Genomic DNA, 14,626 nt, shown 5'->3' on the forward strand with positions numbered 1-14,626 from the left:
TGGTCATTTTTTACTCTGTTCAAAACGTCACATGTACACCAAATACAGCCCCCAAAATGGTTTACTTTTTGTATTGACTTACCGGCGAACACGTAAGTAGTAGATGGAAATGCGATCCTCTAAACATAACTTACCATTTGCTCAAGATATTTTTCTCCCACACTGCTGAATGCTATTTGTGATTGACGCCATGTCAGAGCATGTTGACAAATGGCCGTGGTAACACTAGGTTGCCAGTTCAACAAACAGAAAAACTTATCACTAACCCCACAGCGCAACCTCCTCCTCTTAAAAGGTGTTGCCACAAGCACAGTTTCACGCTAATGGCGCCCAAAAGTGTGTTCAGCTGCCCGGAAGTTGTATCAAAGTTCATGACATGTCAAATTACGTCATTCATTCGCCATGTTGACATGAAAACATTAGCTGCTGTGAGGTCAGTGTCGTTCAATTCGTTACCTAAATTCCTTTCAGGATATTCTGATTTCACTTATTTATGATGTGTACGAAAATTCACCATATAAACTCAAAAGTATGAATGCAAGCTGTTATTGCTGACAATAGAAACATTGTTGCAAAGTCATTAAAAACAGGTATGTATTACAGGCGTTCTTTGGCGAAAACGAGATACAGGCTAGTAAGGCAGTCTAGATCCGAACCAACATCATTGAACATGTGACAAAAACATGAATTTATAAAGCGGAATCCACCAGGAGATCCCACACAAAATCATTTATTGAACTTCACTCATCCAAAGACTGTTTCAAGTATTCATTTATACCCAGAACTCTCATTGACTGGAACAACTTGCCACAACACATCATCAACATAGAAGAACCAAAAGCATTCAAACAGCAACTACAGAACCATTTCCAGTAATAAGCATCAAAGCACTAGCGCACACACAATTCCGACTCGCCTTTCTCCACCTGGAGTGTTGAGCCGTAACACAAGGTCATGTTTTTTATGTTGGGCACCAGTTACGTTGCATGTGAATTTTTCAAACAAATCACATGCTTTTACAGGTTTGGTACTACATGTATAACTTCAAAAGTTTACATTAGAACCCAAGAAAAGTATATATTCTGAGAGCATATACTCAGTCGATTTCAGAAACCATACAATGGGAGTAATTATACAGGGTGACCCATATAATATACAGGGTGTAACAAGCAAAATAAGAATGAAAATATTAATTCAGTGAGGGGTGTCACCCCTCGACGTACATTGATAATGTAAAGTTTTGACACATGTATGTATAATATAGTTAACTTAATTGCCCACCTAGCCATATGGAACTTTTAGCAGTCAAGTACTTCAATTATGTAGATACAGGGTGGTCAAAAATCTGTCAATATTTATATAAATTCTTTAAAACACCCTTATCTGGCACTATGCAAATTTTCATGATTGAGGCATGTAACTAGATGTACAATAAGCTCAACAATCCAGTTTTGAAAGTTACTAGAGAATTCGACAAAGCGTTTTCGTAAAAATGGACTTTTTAGATCAAAATTGAGCATGAGGGGGCTCTTTCAGATTTGTCGCAAACTTTAATTTCTATGTTTTACTAGTTTTTAGTTTACTGAAAAAGGTTCACAACCAACGACTGCTTAAGAAATTTGAGCCTTTTATCATGTTTTGTTTGTCCGTAGCATCCTTTTGAATGTTGCCTACATTAAATCCCTATTACATACATAGAGGTCAACAAACTTTATTAATGTAGCAACAAGTAATTAGTAATTTTTAATTGTCTAATTAACAAATACTGAGGCAATGAATGCTTAACATGATATCACTTGGCTGAGATCAAGTACAGAAACAAGTAGAAATCCATCAATAATGTTTACTGAAGATCATGTGGCGGAGGATCACCATTGTACAGCATTGTGATCCTCCGCCACATGATCCTCCGCCACATGAGCCACCCCTGACTAATTAGACTTAACGAGTTACAGTAATTAGTACAAATGAAAATCATTAATTTTTGTTTCAGAAATTGAAAGACCATGTGTCTAAGGAAAAAAATAGTACTAAACAAGCTCATAATAAATATCAAATAAACAAGCTACATGCATGTAAACATGTCTTGATGAGTAAGAATGCAACAGAGCCGCCCTTTTTAGGTACCCAGTATAAAAAACATGACCACAAAGAAGTAGAAGAATCAATCAGCGTGTTTATACTGAGCGTACGGCTTTTTGACCCGCTATTTTCCGGGCACAAAATACCGATCATAATCCGGCCACCGTTACCCAGCTTGTTTCTACTGAGACAAGAAAGCGGGTCTCGCCGACGATGCACGGCATTTTTTTCCTGTAAACCGAAGTACGGAAAACAGATTTCAACGAGCGCAAGGCATGACGGTTGTATCCTAAATTTAAATGTCTCACGTATGGCAGCTCAATGAGCTCATGGCATAGGACCTAATCACAATTTAGTGTTTTCGTTAATCCAAATTGCATTAATTTACCAGTGGATCTAGTAATTGGCTATTATGATAATTAATTTACAGCCAAAATATAACCAACTCAGTAACTATAAAGAAGTAGGCCTAGAGTAAGTAAAGTCATATCCACTTTACTTCAGAAAGAACAAACGAGTCACACATGTCATGCATGTGGCCAGTGTATATAACAGAAAGAATGAACCTACTACCTTATACGCCTATAATGCCCCTACTTTAATACAAAGAGAATCGAAATCGCGGTACTTTTGCAACACACATGACCTTGACCCGGCAACCGATCACACGGCTCGTTTCTACTGAGCGTATTGCGCTTTGACCGGCATGATCCACCTCAAGAGGTGGATCACGAAAAGCGAGCACATGACCCGGCATGACACGGCAACCGATTACCCAGATCGTTTCTACTGGGCTTGTTACCCGCCATGACCCGGCACGGCACGGCATGGCACGGAATTTGGCCCTCAGTAGAAACACGCAGAATGTATTGGTTTACAATTACAGGAAAGTGCGTATCATCAGTATTGATATTATAACGAGAAAGCGGGACTCAACTTTCATTTGTCTTGCGTGTTAAAACGTTGATCGGTGCAGATCGGTGTTCTTAGTTGAAGGGAACACAAAGCTCTGCGAATGTCGCTCATTAACAGCTTGCGTCAATCTAATCTAACTCTATAAGCAAGAGACTGCCGTTCTTCTCTGAAAGTGAAACTGATATAGTGTAGTCTAAATAACTCAGTCCCAGAACAAAATATTCACTTACTGACATGATAGATAGTTTTCTTGGTTCTATTTTGTAAATATTGATGGCAAACTGGACAAAAGAAGCACATGGAATTGGAAACACTTCACATTATTTAATCCCCATTCATGCAGCGTGAATCACTCTATTGTGGACTGTCCTTCTGATAAGCTTACTTGATATTATTTGGGTCTTTTGTCTACCCTCTGTTTGTAAAAGACAAGGATGTACACCCATGACTAAATCATGCAATGCATATGAATGTGAAGTCATGTTCATGTTCGAGATGGCCGAGCAGTTAAGGCGTTGCGCTGCCGGTCGGGAGAATACGATCGGCGAGGGTTCGAGCCTTGGGCTTGCCTTAGGTGAGAATTCTCTTCCTCTTGCAAAATGTTCCTATAGGTCGGAAATCCTGCAATTGTGATGCGATCAAGCAAAATCAGTCGGAATTCGGACAAAATAAAGTTTCTTACAGGAGAGTAAAATTCATTTACAAAGCTGCCTTTTGATGAAAACCCTATTGAAATTGAACAACCAGTTTCAAAGATATGAGCAATTAAAGAGTTACCAAAACAAAAGGAAATATTTCCTTTGTTTGGCTATATCTAAAATCAATATTTCGAGTTTTGCTTGATTTTGATTTTGCTTGATTGCATCACAATTGTGTTCAGTTACTTTACACAGTGGCGTACCGTGGCCGCCCCTTCCCCGGGGGGCTGAAGAAAATCCGATTTTGCCGCCCCTTCCTCAACAGCCCGAAAAGGTTGCCCCAATTTTTTTTTTACGGTCGTTTGAAAAAGTGAAGAGCAAAAAAAATTTAAAAAAAAAGGGATTTATAGGCGCTACCGCCCCAAAAGCAACACATTTTGATGTATAGTACAATTTGTTCACATTTTCCGCCCTTTTTTTCTTTACTAATTCTTTTTGCCACCCCTTCTTCTTCCGCCGCCCCTCTTTTTTCCTCCCCTTCTTCTTTCCGCCGCCCCATCGATTTGGCCGCCCCCTGCTTTGACCCCGGGGGGCTGGCGCCCCCAAAGCCCCTCCCAAAATACGCGCCTGTTACAGGATAAAATTGTAGAATTTCTTCTCACCCCCATAGGGCCCATACACTGCTTAGCACGTGCAAATATATAGGTAATGTGTGTGCTATGTCTCGTGGTTCGGAAGTCACGTAAAGCCATTGGTCCTGTGTACAGGAAGTGTCAAACCCTGTGCATGTTAAGTGTCAGAGCTATTCAAAAAGAGAAGGGGACCATCCCCTTCTGATATCTGCAATCAATCCTAGGTTTCAGGATCGTGCATAGGCAAACTGTGCACATAAAAGCCTGTGCGTTGATACTCGATCAGTTGAGGTAAGCACGTATATAGGAAGGAAGGAAGGAAAGAATCATCATCATCATGAGACTGCCCATTCAGGGATAAATTTGTAAACTAAAATTTAACAAAATTCTAAAACCTTAATGCGAGCAAGGTCAAGCATGTGCATCCTGAGCACTCAATTCTGGCGATTCACAACATGGTGCGCCGCCAGCGTTTGCTCTTGCAGTCCAATTTTTGACCTTCAGGGTCGACATCGTCGTTCTAACCACCATTAGATTTTCACGCTAGTGTGATAATAATAATGTTGAAAACAGCTCCACAAAGGATTCCATGTGATTGATAGAAGAAAATGGATCTACTATAAAATTTTGTAAATTACAGTGTTACTGCGCATTCACATGTACATGTAACATCATTATTGACATTTAAACACACAATGACATTATGTTCTTATGTTGTATTACGCGGGCTTTGGATGTCGACATTTTCCCATTATGCACTGCATATTTTGACCTCTCCCCCAGCAACGCTGGAGGCACATCGTATTGTGAATCGACCGAATTCACATACATATTCAGCGATCACTGAATATTATAGAGCAACATCTCGACAATGGCGTGAATATCAGCAAATTTTTGGCAAACATTAAATTTCAAGGTCATGAAACAGCAGAGCAAACTGCATGTGTCCTGATTGCGAGCATAGTTTTAGTACAAATACCGTCAGCTAAAGTTCATGAGTTACGGTAAATCAAGTAAGATACTTCTTCCTGCAGAGTTAGATATCGCAGTTGGGACGCACACTCGCACCTGTAGGCAGTTAGGCCAAGTAAAAAATGTTTCTCGTCCGGGCTGCCGCATTTGACATCACTAGGAGTGTAATTGCCTTGGATTTTCACTGAAAAGGCAAGGCAGCACGGCAATTTGTAATATTTCAAAAGGGCATCATGGCAACTGTTGAAAATTTGAGAAGGGCACCAAGGCAATTTTTCAAAAGCGAATAGATGCATTGCTGTCAGCTGAATTCAACACCAAAATAAAATTTGACTCTCAACTTTACACTAAAACTAACCTGATTGCTCAAAAAACCTGCTTAAATAATACAAAGCAATCAAAAATCAACAGTTTAATTTACTTAAATTTTGCGATCCCTAGTTCTGAGCTGCAAAATTGACTCGAAACAGCGATGAAACAGCTGTAACTGGTAATAATATTGATAAAATTCGCCGGGATAAAAACTATTTTGTGCAAAACATATCTAGAGATGGGCTCACAAACCTGGAAACAAGCAGGCGCCGAGCGATTTTTACCCTACGGTTACCGAGTTTTGACGCCTGGATCCAACCAGAATTACACGCCCAGGCACCAGAGAAAATCTGAATTTTGCGCCCGGTATATATGACCATTATTGCTCCATTTTGACAAGTTCAGTGCCCAGGAAATGACCCAGTAAAACTTCGTCAGGCAAGCTCATTTCCACTCAAAATATTGGCAATTTCCAATGTATTTTCAACAAAATGCAGTGCCAAATCTTATCTTTTACCTAATATTTTGCCAATTTTCCTTGATATTTGCCTTCAGGGTTCATAATTTTGGCAGTATTTTGCCTTGTTTTCTGGTTTGATCACGATGATCGCGATCATGAAGGCGGCCATCTTGAATTTTGACGATGTGTTTCCACACCACTCCACGCCATACATAAATTCTCCCAGTCACATTTCCCCAATATGAAATTTAAAAAAAGTTAAATTTAATATTACTTCTATTAAAGTTTGGCAGAGGCGGGGTTCGAACTCACGGCGGACCACGCCGCTTTGGATATGCTCTATGAACCTAGCGCCTTAGACCAGTCGGCCACTTGTCTTGATGGAATCCATTTGAAACTTATTTGAAGATAGGCCTATAATCGCAACTTCAATATAGGCCTACCACGTGACAAGTAAAAGCAGAAAACGTACTATATTTTGGAATTTTATTTGCCTAAAAACATTAATGTGTATTAATAGCGCTCAATTGTTGTTAATCCGACAATAATAAATGATAAATCTTGGCGTCTATATGGACAATACATTATATCGATTTTGACATGTGCTCGCACGGTGTCCGTACATTAGCATGGTCAGTTAAATACTATAGAGGAACCTACCATTTTTCTTGTATCACGTTCGATGTTTTTATCAATTACATAAAAAATCCATTTTAGACCCCAAATGTTTCTTCGGGAAATAAAAGATTAGAATACCATAAAAAGCGAAACAGTAATCTTTTGCGGGTCTAATGTTATTTATACATAGATTTTTTAACGTTTTTTCTATCCTTATTCTTGCTCAATTAAAAAAATATTTTGGCGTATATAAAATTGAAATAAAATTCTATGCCTCATAAACGACCTCAAATATGCCACAATTGGGTATCACGAATAGTTATATATGATGTGCAGTTAATATTCATATTTTCTTTTATACAGATGATGCTTCAGTTTTGACAGGAAAAATATTTTCTTGAAAACCCTCTCACTCGGTTATTTCAAAACAGTAACCACGCTTCCCTAGAATGTGCAATAATTTAGCATTAAAATTTTTCTTATTCTAACAGCAAGCGTTTCTAGAATGAATTTTGGCGAAATGTGGTGTAATGTGTTTCTAGATACTGTTTTTCCCTAAAATCATGAAAAAAAAAGACAAAAAAAAAAAAAAAAAAAAAATAAAAAAAAAAATAATAAAAAAAAAAAAAAAAAAAAAATAAAATAAAAGTAAAATAAAACAGAATAAAAAAAAAAAAAAAAAAAAACATAAAAATAAAAAAAATAAATAAAATAAAATAAAATAAAATAAAAATTAAAATAAAATAAAATAAAATAAAATAAAATAAATTAAATTAAAAGTCTGTTCAGATAACATCTCAGGTGAGCATCGAAAGCTGTAGAAATAACAAAAATAAGCATTTTGATACTTTCAGAAAAACGACTCCTGGCTCTTTAAAAATGGCTCCTGGTTCGCTAGAAAATTACAGGACCAGGAGCCGCTTTTCCAAATGTTTGGCTCCTGGTTCAGACCGACTTATTTCCAGGCCTGTGGGCTCACATGTACAAGATAAGACGATACCGAAAGGGTATCGCCATCGGTTTGCAATGGGAAGTCAATGGTTGCTAATCGAGAGATCAATTGATTTGCCCAGCGCTCGGATTTTGTTCACGACACAAGGAAGCTTAGTTACTAACAGCGTTTCTGATTGGTCGATAGTACGCTGATGGTATTTCTCTGACCAATGGGAAAAATGAAGTCAGATAATGTATAAAAGCCAATGTGATTGGCATAATATGTAAGCTTACGTAGGGGTAATGAATATTAATTCACAACAAACTGTTATGTATTATACTGTGATTGATAGCTGGGTTACGATGCTCAAAATAGCGATCGTGTTCAAGATTTTCGATTTTAATTTTCCACAATTTTAACCAGTTTTACTTGTTAATGATTTTATAATGAAGGGGCAGGGCTGGCCGGCTAGGGCACCCACGGCAACTTCATTAGAGGGCACGGCAAGTGACTGCCGTCGGTAAAGGACATATTTTGAGGGCATTACGGCAATGGGGGTGGGCACCCACAGCAATATGCCGTCGGTGCCGTGGGTTAATTCGAGGGCTGCATACTAGGCCATTTGTTGTCAAAATTGATCAAACCCACTGTAGCTACACTGTAATTGGCCGCTATCCTGGGATCAGCTAATCAGCTCCATCGATATTATCAGTGTGCAAATTAAGTGGTCATCCGGTCATCCTGAAGCCCAGATTTGCTGGCGGATGACCAGAAACTCACTGCTGGTTATCCGTCGGATGCCCATGTAACATTTAAAAAAAAAACATTTTCGCTTTGGAGTGTTACTTGACCTAGAGCTCTAGTTGCTAGGATCATTCATGGTTGATTAAATAAATGTGATTTAAAATACAAATTTCCGGCTCATTTCTGGCCGGAAATTTGTGATTTTTGAATTAAAAAGTCCTGATTTTTTTGGGGGCATGTTAAAAAACCTTGAAAAACAAGAAATTTAGGGTCTACATCTAACTTAAAAAATTAAAAAACTATAGTGACCCATTCCATGTCAACTCCAGGGATGTGCACCGCAGCACCTCTTCAATTTTTTTCTTTTTCTGTATGATGGTAGATATTGATGAGAAAGTAAAATCCCGAAAATTTGACCTTCATACTCCATTTCGTTTTCCCGTGGCATCAATTTGAAATTTAGGGGGGTCAGCATAAAAAATGTGTCGCAATGCGAAAGACAACGTTTGGAGGTCCATAAATGTATAAAGGAAACCCTTTACAACTTTGAAAAGTATGTATCCTGGGGTACTTATTTGTGTAGAATTCAAATCTGGCATCAGAAAACTTGTAACTCCTTTACTTTAAAAGATATAGGGCCCTCAAAATGCAACTTCGTCCATCCAGGACCAACTTTGGGGGGTCAGAACTTCAGGTATGTTGAAGATATGTCCTTGGAGAACATTTCTGAGAGATATTGGCTTTGGGACTTGATGGCTTCAGCACATCACTTAGGTTTGCATTCTCCATAGAGTTGTACACATTTTTGATTTCGCATGTATAATGACTTACGTACAACTCTATGGAGAATGCAAACCTAACTGATGTGCTGAAGCCATCGAGTCCCAAAGCCAATATCTCTCAGAAATGTTCTCCAAGGACATATCTTCAACATACCTGAAGTTGATGGTGGATCAAAATGTCTGACATTGGTTTTCAAGGGGGGTCAAAATGTACAAAAAATGTACAATTGGGGTTTTGCATAGGTAATATCTCAGCTAAAAGTATTCTAATAGGCTCAATATTGGATAAGAGTAATGTCCTACCAAAGGGCTCTGACTGGCAAAAAAATGGACAGTAAAATTATTTTTACTTTTGGAGTTTTGACCCCCCAAAGTTGGTCCTGGATGGACGAAGTTGCATTTTGAGGGCCCTATATCTTTTAAAGTAAAGGAGTTACAAGTTTTCTGATGCCAGATTTGAATTCTACACAAATAAGTACCCCAGGATACGTGATTTTTCAAAGTTGTAAAGGGTTCTCTTTATACATTTATGGACCTCCAAACGTTGTCTTTCGCATTGCGACACATTTTTTATGCTGACCCCCCTAAATTTCAAATTGATGCCACAGGAAAACGAAATGGAGTATGAAGCTCAAATTTTACTTTCTCATCAATATCTACCATCACACAGAAAAAGAAAAAAATTGAAGAGGTGCTGCGGTGCACATCCCTGGAGTTGACATGGAATGGGTCTAGTAATAAAATAAAAACGGTTAGACAAATAACCGTTAATTTAACACAACAGCTTTATTAGGTATGCCACTTCCAAGTCAGACATTTATTTTGTGGCATGAGTAGATCAAACCCTTGCATTATTTATTCTAAGCACAAAAAAACATTGAAGCATGAAGGGGGGGGGGGGGTAATTACAAAGTCCTACAGTTCATGCACAAATTTGACTTGGAAACAATGAAAATTAAACACACATGTCTCAAATTGACTATTTGCCAATAACCTAAGTGGTAAAGGGATGTAGCTCTATCAAGTTCTTACTTTGTATTGATCAATCAAATCACTTGGCACTGCCTTATTGCAGAATAGTGCAGCGCTCACACGCCAGTAATTAATACAACTCATTGTATTGCCAACAGGTAGGTAGAGGGAAATGCCAAAGCTGGTCATTCACTCACTGATTATTACAGGTGTGCATCACTGGTATAAGGTGCTACTGCCTGTAGTCCTGTACATACATGTAGGTAGCCATATTGCTTCCACCACACTCCACATTTGGGGGGAAAATAAACTCCTCAACAAAAGTTTGGAAAGTTTTTTCAAGCATCTGTATCTCAAATTATTTGTGACATATTCATATCGTGTTGCATATCAATGGATAGCTACAATACTCTCCTTTACAATGACACCCCATTTGAAACAATAACATTTTTCACGGCTGAGTACACGCAATGTGAATGTAGTGAGGTCTCAAACAGAATTTGCCAAATTGAGCATTATTCTGTGTAGCAAACTGCAATCCCATATTTTTACAATCTGGCACCTAATGCAATCCTCCAAGATGACACCGCTCGCCCCACAGAGCCATGGTAGTCAACGACTACCTACAGAATACGGGAGTAGAGCCAAAATGGCCTGCCATCAGGCCAGACCCGGGGGCCAGACTTCAACCCGATTGAACACTTGTGGGACCAGCTTGATCGTGCTGTACGTGCCAGATACGCCCATATGCAACCACATTGAATGACCTGCGATGAATCCTTGTTGAAGAATGGAATGCCATCCCACAGTAACGTGTAACCAGGTCGGTGAGCAGCATGAGGAGAAGGTGCCTGACTATTGTGGCTGCCTGTGGCTTTTCCACCCGCTATTGGGGTTAGTGGCTAGCGTTGTTTGAGCACAGGATAATGGTCAATTTGGCAAATTCTGTTTGAGACCCCACTACATTCACAAGGCGTGTACTCAGCCGTAAAAAAGGCCATTGTTTCAAATGGGGTGTCATTGTAAAGGGGAGTATTGTAGCTATCTATTGATATGCAACACGATATGAATATGTCACAAATAATTTGAGATACAGATGCTTGAAAAAACTTTCCAAACTTTTGTTGAGGAGTTTAGTTTGTATTGCGCTTAAAGTTCCAAAGTCAGTATTTAAAAAAAAATATTTTGCCACATATTAAAAAATGCAAGTTCAATTCTAGTCTATGAATTACAAATAGGCAAAACATTTTGATAATTTTAATACCAAAAATTCAAATATTAAATAAAAAAGAAATCAAAAACAAAAATGCGACCCTATAAAGCTATTTTTCAAATTTTGAGTTGGTCAAAAATGGAAATGCAAACTTTTTTTTGGCTTCAAGATTGCATAATGATCTATTCTCTCAGATGCTCATCAAGATGCCATTCTTCATTTAATTTGGTTTGTGACTTAGTAAATAAATTGAAGAAGCACAAAAGTCATTTTGATTTCCCAGCTTTTTCAACCAACTGGCACGTACGGACGGTACAGTACGCATATATGTGATGCGATCAAGCAAAACTCAGAAATATTAAATTTTCAGTTTCTTATAGGATAGTACATTTGTAAATATAGCATTTGCAAAGCTGCATTTTGCAGAAAACTCTGCTGAAATTGAACAACCAGTTCCAAAGATATGAGCAATTGAAGAGTTTCCAAAACAAGAGGAAACAAAAGGAAATATTGCCTTTGTTTGGCTATATCTCAAAATCAATATTTCCGAGTTCCGACTGATTTTGCTTGATCGCATCACATTGTAAAATCATATCAGATCATGAATGATAATATTTTGAATTATAAACAGCAAATTCAAGAGCAGTGATACTGATGATGAGCATGTTGCGTGATCATTGAATGTCATCGCAGCTGGCCATAAATAATGACTGACCCATGTGGCACTTAACTGGTCACTCACCTCCCCTTGCTGAAACCAAGTAGCTAACCACAACCTGTTAATATGAAAATTTATTTTATATTTTAAATTCAGCTTGTAATTACCAGCAAAATTACCAACTCGAGTCCTAGACCTATGCGTAGGGCTGCTAAGAATACACGATTTTGGAGGCCAAAAAACGCACCCGATTTTCCAAAAAATGCAAAATCTATTGCGATTTGTAATTTTTTTTTGCGGATTTGGAGAGTCCCTAAAATCGCAAAAAAAAAAATTATAGATTTTTTCAAAAATGTCAAAAAATGCATTTGGAGCCAAAATACGCAAATTGTGGCGCAAATAACGCAATTGCGTATTCTTAGCAGCCCTACCTATGCGATTTATTGTAGGGGGGGGGTGTATCCTGTCAACTGGAAATGTCAAAGCTGTATTGCCTGACCCACATGACACTTGGAAGTGTGAAAACAGGTTGAGCATAAATTCCCTCTGCTGAATCTACCTGACTACAAATTCTTACCACCATTTTGCTTCATGTCTAATATTCTGGCAAATTGTACTTCCATACTGAAAATAGTTATCCTGCTGAAAATTGAATGAAAAAGAAACCCTTTTTCCAGTTTCCAGTGCAACATGAAATGAAATTTAACATAACTTTTTAATGTCTTACAGAAAAGAAAATTTATATATTCCTAGTATTTTATTAGTTTCAGCATTTTACACGAATGTGAACAGACTCGCCTAGGTGCAATTCGGGGCGAATATATCCAGGGGTGTGAGAGAGTTCCTCTTTTCAGCTGATTTCCTCTTTTTTGTTTGCCAAAATTTATGTGTTTTCTTTTATTTTCAGCCCATATTTAGCATTTTTTTACTAAATACTAGTATGATTTTGCGCTGTTTTTCATTGTTTTTTTGTTGTTGTAATTTTCCTCTTTTTTGGTCTGTGGCTTCTCACACCCTGTATATCTCGAATCATATTGGCGTCAAATCAGAATGCTTGATGTAGCAACTTGTGTTTTAAAACTATTGGTTGGTCGCAGGTTACTCCCTATTCATGCAAAATCCATCTCAACTGTAGCATCTGGTTCATTAGCTGCAGTCTGTGGCCCTCACGGACTTGGCAAGCACCTACATTGTAGTATACAACAGGGCCAAAAGTAGTGCTACTGGTTCATCAGACTCTGCTATTTTAAGTTGTAACAACTATTTGCCCATTGTTCTAGACAAGATGAACTTTAATTGACTGAACTCTTTTCATGATACAAGTTCCATAACAACAACCGCCTGCAATAAAGATTACTTTACATATTTGCAGTTACATGCCTGATTACATGTTCTGTAGACAGGAATAATGAAGAGACTATGGGTTAAGAACCGATGTGATAAAAAATTAGAATATGTCATATCAAGTTGGGTTTTTATTCTCACAGTATCTTTTATACAAGTGCAATATGCATAATGGTATGCTGCAAGTAATTGTTGCAAGGCTTCAAAATTCTACAAATGCTGATGTGACTTTCAAAATCTTACATCAGTGTCAAACCTGGAATATTGTCAACATGTTGTAAGTCTAGATTTTTGTGTTCTCGCAGTTCAATTTGTACAGTAGTTGGACAGTTTCGTCAGTCATGATAGATCTTTGGAAACCTGCAACTTGGTATGTCAGAACTGTATTGTTGCAAAGTAGCTGTGTGAAAAATTAATCAAATTTTGTTTTTTAAAATCAAATTCTTCAAAATGCAAATATAGATTAATGAGTTCTAAGTGAATGGTTTGAACATGGTCTCTGTTGTCTGATGAATCAAAACAAATAAAAGCAATATCATATCAGGACATATTACATGGCTCAAGATGCTAGCATGGTTTGAATAGAACTTTAAATTAGAAACAAAATGTATAAAAGACCTCAGGAAGCAATTTATTAAAAAGAGGGAAATCTCCGTAATAAATAGCGATTACAAAAATGGCTTTTTAGTCAAGAAATATCACAGATTTTTAAAAGAATCATTTGCTAATTTGCTTTTTTAGTAATGAATGTAATTCAGTACCTTGTCAAGTAGTTTTGGAATTACACACAGTTTCAGGCAGGAAATGAGTTTGTAAAATGCAGAGGAAATAAAATACAATTCCTTGGACATGAGACAATTGCATTTAGTGATAGATTTAGTGATGTACAATGTACAAATGTTGCAAAATACATAGTTGTGATTGATTTCAGCTCAGGTATACATGTATGCAACAATCTTCATCATGATGAAGTTATCTAAAGTTTTATTGAATATGGTTGCAATTGGATGAAAGGAGTTTGGAATAATTCACTGTATCAAAAAATGAGTGTGAACCCTGATGGCTGCTGTGAATGCGTCTGTGTACATCAGAAACGGTTGGTCATAATGCTACCAGTAGTACAGGCTGGACATAGTCTGCATTGAAACAGGAAATAATATCTGGAGCTTATCATATGGTATTTGTACATTGATAGTGCGGCCTTAACCCAGACTTATTAAACAAATTAATTAATGATAAAAAACATACACAAAAAGATTTGAGAGATTAATCATGGTGAGTGGTTTTTGTTCACGGAGTGAGCATTTCCCCCACTTGAACCCATATCTCATATGCACAGTTTATCCCTTG

General features: G+C 37.6%; 1 protein-coding gene across 1 annotated transcript in view; it reads left to right on the forward strand.

The window, feature by feature from the left end:
* Positions 1–14,626, forward strand: part of LOC140170718 (WD repeat and FYVE domain-containing protein 3-like) — a 167,808-nt gene that overhangs the window by 892 nt on the left and 152,290 nt on the right. The window lies entirely within an intron of this gene.

This window comes from Amphiura filiformis, chromosome 15 (assembly GCF_039555335.1).
Source record: "Amphiura filiformis chromosome 15, Afil_fr2py, whole genome shotgun sequence".
NCBI classification, from domain to species: Eukaryota; Metazoa; Echinodermata; class Ophiuroidea; order Amphilepidida; family Amphiuridae; genus Amphiura; species Amphiura filiformis.